Consider the following 9,925-nt stretch of genomic DNA (forward strand, 5'->3'; position numbering starts at 1 on the left):
AATACCGTGACTTTGTTGTCCTTAAGACATTTTGCCACAACTTTGGAAGTATGCTTGGGGTCATTGTCCATTTGGAAGACCCATTTGCGACCAAGCTTTAACTTCCTGACTGATGCCTTGAGATGTTGCTTCAACATATCCACATAATTGTCCCTCCTCATGATGCCATCTATTTTGTGAAGTGCACCAGTCCCTCCTGCAGCAAAGCACCCCCACAATATGATGCTGCCACCCCCATGCTTCAAGGTTGGGATGTTGTTCTTCGGCTTGCAAGCCTCCCCTTTTTTCCTCCAAACATAACGATGGTCATTATGGCCAAACAGTTGTATTTTTGTTTCATCAGACCAGAGGACATTTCTCCAAAAAGTACAATCTTTGTCCCCATGTTCATCTCTAGGAGACAGAACGCGTCTCCTTCCTGAGCGGTATTACGGCTGTGTGGTCCCATGGTGTTTATACTTGCGTAATATTGTTTGTACAGATGAACGTGGTACCTTCAGGCGTTTGGAAATTGCTCCCAAGGATGAACCAGACTTGTGGAGGTCTACAATTTTTTTTCTAAGGTCTTGGCTTATTTCTTTTGATTTTCCCATGATGTCAAGCAAAGAGGCACTGAGTTTGAAGGTAGGCCTTGAAATACATCCACAGGTACACCTCCAATTGACCCAGATTATGTCAATTAGCCTATCAGAAGCTTCTAAAGCCATGACATCATTTTCTGGGATTTTCCAAGCTGTTTAAGGTCACAGTCAATTTAGTGTATGTAAACTTCTGACCCACTGGAATTGTGATACAGTGAATTATATGTGAAATAATCTGTGTGTAAACAATTGTTGGAAAAATGACTTGTGTCATGCACAAAGTAGATGTCCTAACCGACTTGCCAAAACTATGGTTTGTTAACAAGACATTTGTGGAGTGGTTGAAAGACAAGTTTTAACGACTCCAACCTAAGTGTATGTAAACTTTCGACTTCAACTGTATGTCTCTGGGCAAATAAATTAACTCATCACTCCTCACAGTACTTTTTGAAAACAGGTAGACCTATTCAGTAACTGTAGAACATACCTGAAAGAACAGCATGTTAGCTTGTTAACGCTAGTCTGTCATCACGTTCAGATCTCTTATCGAAACAGGAGAAGCAGAGCAATTTCATACAGGTGTTAACGGTAAAGGAGTGAATTGTCACAACAGCCTTCCCTGAAATTATTGTCAGAGATTGATATGCAGGCAAAATAAATTATTCTTTCACCCTGATCATTATGGAGCTACCAGATACTTGACTTCCAGCTAGAACTGAAGCTGGTTGTAGAGATAGAGAGATGCTATCAGCCTCTTCCAGTTAAACCACTTACTCACTAACATTAGGGCTTTAATAAAACAAAAAACACAAATAGTATCAAATAGGCCCTGATGTCTTTTGAAATATGGATACTGGTGTGAAGATAGACAGATAGTAGCCTTACAGAGAAACTTGGCATGGACTATGCATCTTTCAAGTTCATGATTGGTGCATAAAAACACTAATTTCAAGTGCAAAGCCTATGAACACTTTCATGACCATAGCGTTTTCTGAAGAAATTCTTAAGAACATACGTTTAAAGGATATCCAAAGTTGCTTTCATTTTCGTTCCTATGTAGTTGTGTAGGTCTACAAACAGGTTTAACAGCTAGTACAATGAATGAGTAACTTCTCCCTTCCTAATTACACTTCACCCCTTTCCAATTAAACTTCAAACAAGTACAAGACACATAATGTATACACATCTGTTTTACCCCCTTTTTCGTGATATTCAATTGGTAGTTACAGTCTTCTCTCATCACTGCAACTCCCCAACGGACTCGGGAGAGGAGAAGGTCAAGAGTCATGCGTGCTCCGAAACAAGACCTGCTGCTTCTTAACACACTGCTCGCTTAACCCGGAAGCCAGCAGGCACCAATGTGTCAGAGGAAACACCATCCAACAGATAACTGAAGTCAGCTTGCTGGGTCCCGGCCCACAACGCCACAAGGAGTCGCTAGATCACGGGGAGCCATGGAAATCCACTCCAGCCAAACCCTCTCCTAACCCTGACAACGCTGGGCCAATTGTGCGCCACCCCATGGGGCTCCCATGACACAGCCTGGGATCGAACCCGAGGATATAGTGGCACCTCAGCACTGTGATGCAGTGCCTTAGACCGCTGCGCCACTCGGGAGGCAAGTATACAAGTCTTTCATGCAAAATGGAGGCAATGTTTTCATTGCATGATTCTGGACTGAGATTAATGCTCTCATCATGACCTCTTAATTTGATGTGGCCTACCCCTAGTGGCATAGTTACCATTAGGCAGAAGAGGACATTGCCTCAGGCCTCACATCATCAAGGGGCCTCATGAGCTGTGCATAATACGAACAATAATGCTAGTCATCTTTTTTAAACTACCCGCTGTTGTGGGCTGCTCAGCTCATCACTCTCTTTCTGTCTCGCTACAGCAGGTTGGTTCAGCAATAGCAACTTTGCGGGAAGCTTCGAAGTTCTAAAGGAAATGAGGAGGGAGGGGGGTTTTGCCTGTTCACTGTGCCCAGGTTAATGAGACCACATTGTTTACAAAAGAAGGCGCCCAAATAGTATAACAAATCCATACTGCCGAATAATAATTCATAATAGATAAACAAATAATTTCAAAACAAATACACTATACTGTATTTACAAAAGTATGTGAACACCCCTTAACATTTGTGGATTCGGCTATTTCAGCCACACCCGTTGCTGACAGGTGTATAAAATCGAGCACACAGCCATGCAATCTCCAAAGACAAACATTGGAGATTGAAAGTCAGTGACTTTCAACGTAGTATCATAATAGGATGCCACTTTTCCAACAAGTCAGTTCGTTAAATTTCTGCCTTGCTAGAGCTTCCCCGGTCAACTGTAAGTGCTGTTTTTGTAAAGTGGAAACGTCTAGGAGCAACAACGGCTCAGCCGCGAAGTGGTAGGCTAAAAAGCTCACAGAAGGGGGCCGCTGAAGCGCGTAGCACAGAAAAATCGTCTGTTCTCAGTTCCAACACTTACTACCAAGTTTCAAACTGCCTCTAGAAGCAATGTCAACACAATAACTGTTTGTCGGGAGCTTCATGAAATGGGTTTCCATGGCCGAGCAGTTGAACACAAGCCTAAGATCACCATGCGGAATGCCAAGCGTCTGCTGGAGTGGTGTAAAGCTCGCCGCCATTGGACTCTGGAGCACTGGAAACGCGTTCTCTGGAGTGATGAATCACGCTTCACCATCTAGCAGTCCGACAAACAAATCTGGGTTTGGCAGATGTCAGGAGAACGCTACCTGACCCACTGCATAGTGCCAACTGTAAAGTTTGGTGGAGGAATAATGGTCTGGGGCTGTTTTTTATGCCTCGGGCTAGGTCCCTTAGCTCCATTGAAGGGAAATCTTAACACTACAGCATACAATGACATTCTAGATGATTCTGTGCTTCCAACTTTGTGGCAACAGTTTGTGGAAGGCACTTTCCTGTTTCAGCATAACAATGCCCCTGTGCACATAGCGAGGTCCATCCATACAGAAAGTATTTGTCTAGATCGGTGTGGAAGAACTTGACTGGCCTGCACAGAGCCCTGACCTCAACCCCAACCCCATCTAACACAATTGGGATGAATTGGAATGCCGACTGCAAGCCAGACCCAATCGCCCAACCTCAGTGCCAGACTTCATTAATGCTCTTGTGGCTGAATTGGAAGCAAGTCTCTGCAGCAATGTTCCAACATCTAGTGGAAAGTGTGAGAGCGCCAGCTGTTCCAGACGACTGTATGATCACGCTCTCCGTAGCCAATGTGAATAAGACATTTACACAGGTTAACATTCACAAAGCTGCAGGGTGAGATGGATTACCAGGACACGTACACAGAGCATGCGCTGACCAGCTGGCAAGTGTCTTCACTGACATTTTCAACCTCACTCTGACCCAGTCTGTAATACCTACATGTTTTAGGCAAACCACCATAGTCCATGTGCCTACCGACATTAAGGTCACCGGTCTAAATGTCATCCGCCCCGCAGCACTCATATCTGTAGCCATGAAATGCTTTTAAAGGCTGGTCATGGCTCAAATCAACATCATCATCCCAAAAATCCTGGACCCACTCCAATTCGCATACTGCCCCAACAGATCCACAGATGATGCAATCTCTATTGCACTCCATACTGCCCTTTCCCACCTGGACAAAAGGAACACCTACATGAGAATGCTGTTCATTGATTACAACTCAACGTTCAACACCATAGTGTCCTCCAAGCTCATCACTAAGCTAAGGACTCTGGGACTGAACACCTCCCTCTGCAACTGAATCCTGGACTTCCTGACGGGCCGCCCCTAGGTTGTGAGGGTAGGCAACAACACATCCGCCATGCTGACCCTTAACACGGGGGCCCCTCAGGGGTGCTTGCTCAGTCCCCTCCTGTAATCCCTGTTTACCCATGGCTGCATGGCCGCGCACGACTCCAACACCATCATTAAGTTTGCAGATAACATGACGGGGGTAGGCCTGATCACCTGACGATGATGAGACAGCTTATAGGGACCTCAGGAGACTGAAAAGATTTGGCATGGGCCCTCAGATCATCAGAAAGTTCTACAGCTGCACCATCGAGAGCATCTTGACTGGCTGCATCACTGGCTGGTACGGCAACTGCTTGGTATCCAACCGCAAGGTGCTACAGAGGGTAGTGCGTATGGCCCAGTACATCACTGGGGCTGAACTCCCTGCTATCCAGGACCTCTATACCAGGTGGTGTCAGAGGAAGGCCCTAAAAATTGTCAAAGACTCCAGCCACCCAAGTCATAGACTGTTCTCTCTGCTACCGCACGGCAAGTGGTACCACTTTGGTCACAAGTCTGTGACCAAAAGGCACCTGAACAGCTTCTACCACCAAGCCATAAGCCTGCTGAACATTTAATCAAATGGCTACCCAGACAATTTACATTGACCACCTTTATTATTTGTTTATTTAGCTTGATTGTTTTGCTCTGACTCCCTTGCATTTTGTTGTGTTACAAAATTTATGAAACATTTTTTTTTCACCTACACACAATACCCCTTAATGACAAAGTGAAAACACGCTTTTAGAAATGTTTTGCAAATTTGTTGAAAATGAAAATGTCTAATTGGCATAAGTTTTCTCACCCCTGAGTCAATACTTTGGTGTAGAAGCACCTTTGGCAGCGATTACAGCTGTGTCTTTCTGGGTAAGTCTCTAAGAGCTTTCCACACCTGGATTGTGCAACATTTGCCCATTATTCTTTTCAAAATTCTTCAAGCTCTGTCAGATTGGTTGTTGGTCGTTGCTAGACAGCCATTTTCAGGTCTTGCTTTAGATTTTGTAGTAGATTTAAGTCACAACTGTAACTCGTCCACTCTGGAACATTCACTGTCTTCTTGGTAAGCAACTCCGCTGTAGGCCTTGTGTTTTAGGTTATTGTCCTGCTGGAAGGGGAATTCATCTCCCAGTGTCTGGTGGAAAGCAGACTGAACCAGGTTTTTCTCTAGGATTTTGCTTGTGCTTAGCTCCATTCTGTTTATTTTTTATCCTGAATAATTCCCTAGTCCTTAACTGTCACATCCTGGCCATAGAGAGGCTTTTATTCTCTATTTTGGTTTGGCCAGGGTGGGGTGGGCATTCTAGTTTCTTTATTTCTATGTTTTCTGTTTCTATGTTTTGGCCGGGTATGGTTCTCAATCAGGGACAGCTGTCTATCGTTGAAATCCCTGAGTGGTTTCCTTCCTCTGTGGCAACTGAGTTAAGAAAGACTTCTGTATCTTTGTAGTGACTGGGTGAATTGATCCACCATCCAAAGTGTAATTAATAACTTCACCATGCTCAAAGGAATATTCAATGTCTGTTTTTTTATAATTTTACCCCTCTACCAATAGTTGACTTCTTTGCAAGGCATTGGAAAACCTCCCTGGTCTTTGTGGTTGAGTCTGTGTTTGAAATTCACTGAGTGAGGAACCTTACAGATAATTGTATGTGTGGGGTACAGAGGTGAGGTAGTCTTTCAATAATCATGTTAAACACTATTATCGCACACAGAGTTCATGCAACTTATTATGTGACTTGTTAAGCACATTTTTACTCCTGAACTTATTAGGCGTGCCATAACAAAGGGGTTGAATACTTAATGACTCAAGACATTTCAGCTTTTAATTTTTAATGAATTTATAAAAAAATAATAAAAAAAACATCATTCCACTTTGATATTATAGGCCAGTGGCCAAAAAAACAAATTTAATGAATTTTAAATTCAGACTGTAACACAATAAATTTTGGAAAAAGTCAAGGGGTGTGAATACTTTTTGAAGGTCCTGGAAGTGTAGCCATGTACTCTATGTGATGCTGACTGGCCAAAAAGAATATGGCATATCATACTCTTTTTTGGCCAGACACCACCAGATACATGTGCTACATGTAGTAAGACAGAAGGGTGCTGTTTCGCTCGCTCAGATGTTTTCTCCAGTGAAATCGTTTCAGCCACTTGTGAATTGAAGGAAAGTTGGCGGATGCACAGTTCACTGTTCGGATGCTGGAATTATTTTGTATGAAAATGGTCACCTACTTTTTAAGTGATTTGTTTGACAATCAGATGAAAACATCATGACTGGTTGTGTTCATGGCATATTAAAAGGTAATACACTTTTACAGTTAAATTGCATGTCTTTACTGTAAAACCCATAAAAAAATACATATGAGAGGGGAGAGGCCAAACCACCACCCTGCCTACCGCATAGTCTGATGCATGGGCTGTAGCTTTCCTTTACGACAAATATCATTTGGTATATTTTTACTTGAAATGCAGACAAGTAGATTCAATGAGTTACGATGCTCATTCATTAGCAACAGTTATGCAATATCCTACACCACATTGCCAATGGAGAATCTGAAAATCAGCTTCTTTTTTTGTACCATTGTGCATGATTTAGAACCATGATTTGTTGTAACTGACCCAATAATAGATAGTCTCACTGAACGATATGAGTGTTTGTAAAAGAACAACATACAACGTTATATTTTGAACCAGATTAAGTTTATTCAACGGTCATAATATGTAGAGTATCATACATGTAAAGTCCACTTTGGCACCAATAGTTCAATAAATAAACATATTCCTCTTTTTCGATGATGCTATCTAAATAAATAAACTATAACTTAGTCTCCAATAAATATACATTATCTATAATACAGATGCATTGCATCAACTTTACTGCAGTTGGTCAATGTAGTCCAACAATGCCAGAGCTGAAGGGTGTTGTTCGTCATTTCCCAAACGTTTCCCTCCCATTTTGAGAGGGAGTTCAAGGGAGGTAACGAGAGGAAACTAAGGAAACCTGAGGGAATTTCAACCCATAGATATACTGTATTATAGCGCTGAATAGACTTAGTAATTCGTGATGGCAAATATAGGGGTTATGAAAATATATAACGACAAATACATACAGTATATATCATCAACATTAAGACAGCAATTTGTTTTTCTAGTTGCTCTTTTCTCTTAAATTGTAATCCATTTGAAAAGGCAAAAATAAATTACATATAATTTTTGTCCTTCAAAAAAGATTTAAAGGGATAGTTCACACAAATTACAAAATTACACATTGGTTTCCTTAACCTGTAAGCAGTATATGGACAAGGTATGACAGCAATCCATGCTTTGGTCTAGTTTCCCTGGCCCTGTTTCCAAATGCTAATGTTTTAGCATTTGTGGCACAAATCCCATTCAAGTCATGGGACCGATATAAGCAATTTTCGCGCATTATGTCCAAATAATTCGAAAGTATCTAAAATTGATTGTGAAGCTCAACAAAGTCACTTAGATGATTTGAACATGATGCACGGAAAATGCTAATATTTGTCCCATGACTTGAATGGGATTTGTGCCATTAGCATTAGGAAACATTAGGAAACAAAGCATGGATTGCTGTGCTGCCATATGTACCTTGTCCACACACTGCTTACAGGTTAAGGAAACCAGTGTGTCCTTTTGTAATTTGGGTAAACTATCCCTTTAATTATTTGATTGAGAAGTCCTTAACAATGTGGACCATTGTAACATGCCAGAGATATACTCCTTTCTCTACATGCAAGGGGCAATCTACAGCTAATCTGGACAGCAAGTGTCTGTGTACTGATTATTCAGAAAGGGAGGAATACTTTGGTTTTTACGCACATTTAGACTTGAGGGTATAATGGTCCTGGGCTGGAGAGGCCTGTTTTCTTAGCTTAACGCCAGCATGGGCCTTTAATTAACTTTCTGCTCTAATTATATGATTGGTTTTAAATTAAGAGGTATCCCCACTGGTTTCAGACTTAAACTTAAACCTTACTGTACCTCTCACTATACTATATACTATAGATGCTAAGGTGAAATATCTAATTGGGATGAAGTTACCATTTCGATGCAGCGCTCAGTCTAAAATGATTTGTTTACAGTTTTCGAGTATGAAAGATTGTTTCTGAACTCATGTCACTGGAGTTTTTTTGTCTTGCTCTTGAACCTGTTCAAGGTGTTTTACAATAAGGTTATTTATTCTAAGTATATTTGGCCACAATGAATCTAAGAGAATGATTTCTATTTTGTTTTCAAAATGACTCTGTTTAACGAAACACGTATTAGGCTATCAAACCTGTTATGGTAACATTACATGTGTGGTTAATTCAAAATGTCTCCAGTGTTCTCTAATCATGTAGTGACTAAAAATAGCTGTTAGTGCTGCAGAGTGCCTTGCATTTCTCTATTTTGTACTCAGTGCTTTTGGCCAAGTCAGTTATAAAGGAGGTAAGTGGATTAGGGTAGTCTATTATGGGATTTGCACAAATGGTATGGATTTGTGGAGGCTAATTCAGGGTAAGACTGAAGCACAATCCCTCTCGCAGTCATGTTTACGATGCAGCAGTCACCCAGTTAATGCACCACTCTGCCTAGATGATCAAACAAGGCTGCATTACTCTACCATCTAGGTTGTATCTGATGAGTTTATAGTGGTCTTGCTGTAGAAGGATAGGGATTTCTGATAGCATGTTGTTTTTCTGCTGGATTTCTATTTTCCGGGAAAAGGCTTATACAGCCATAGCCATTCCATTTGATTAACAAGCTGCTGTCATTAAGATTAAATCACTCATACAGGCTCCATTTAGAATGCATGCAACAAGCATATGGCTGTGGTTGTTTTTTTACCCTGCAACTTCTTATGCCAATACAAGTCATTAGAGTATTTACTACTACTAAAATATCTTATTTCAGTCTGTTTCTAGTGATGAATACAGAGGACGCTGCTGAAGAACATTTAAGGGTTCTTTTATATTGGGTGTTGTTTTCCATTATCGTTCGACATAAATGAGGTAGATTTTCATGGTTACTGATAAAGGCTGGAGATTTCATTATTTAGTTCATTGCCTGTGATATGAACGAATGACACACAATATATTGTGCGAAGCGTGCTATACATGTTTCTCCAAGCCTATCGTCTTTCCTAGTCTACTGTACTGTTGTTGCTGCTCCATTGGACTTGCCTTAGTGATATCTCATGCCTTATTAACGGTGCAGATCAAGACGTTGTGGAGAAGCCTACTGTGGGAGCTTCATATTGCATTCACTAGCTTATTCTAGTATTTTCCATGAACACACTCCTGCAAACTCATTTCTGAAAAAAATGTACCAGGCCTCTTACAAGTGTGGTATCAGACCAGACTGGCAATAGAGCATGCACTAGTTAAACCTCAGCTGCTATTTTGTATACATGTAGGTAATGGAACCATTGCTCCATAGTCCACAATCAAGCAGCAAATCATTGCAGTAACTGTTATTGCCCCATGATGACACATAGGTCATATAATATATTATCCTCACAACCGACAGAGAAGTATCCCATGAAAGG

Source organism: Salvelinus namaycush, chromosome 10 (genome assembly GCF_016432855.1).
Source record: "Salvelinus namaycush isolate Seneca chromosome 10, SaNama_1.0, whole genome shotgun sequence".
Classification (NCBI taxonomy): domain Eukaryota; kingdom Metazoa; phylum Chordata; class Actinopteri; order Salmoniformes; family Salmonidae; genus Salvelinus; species Salvelinus namaycush.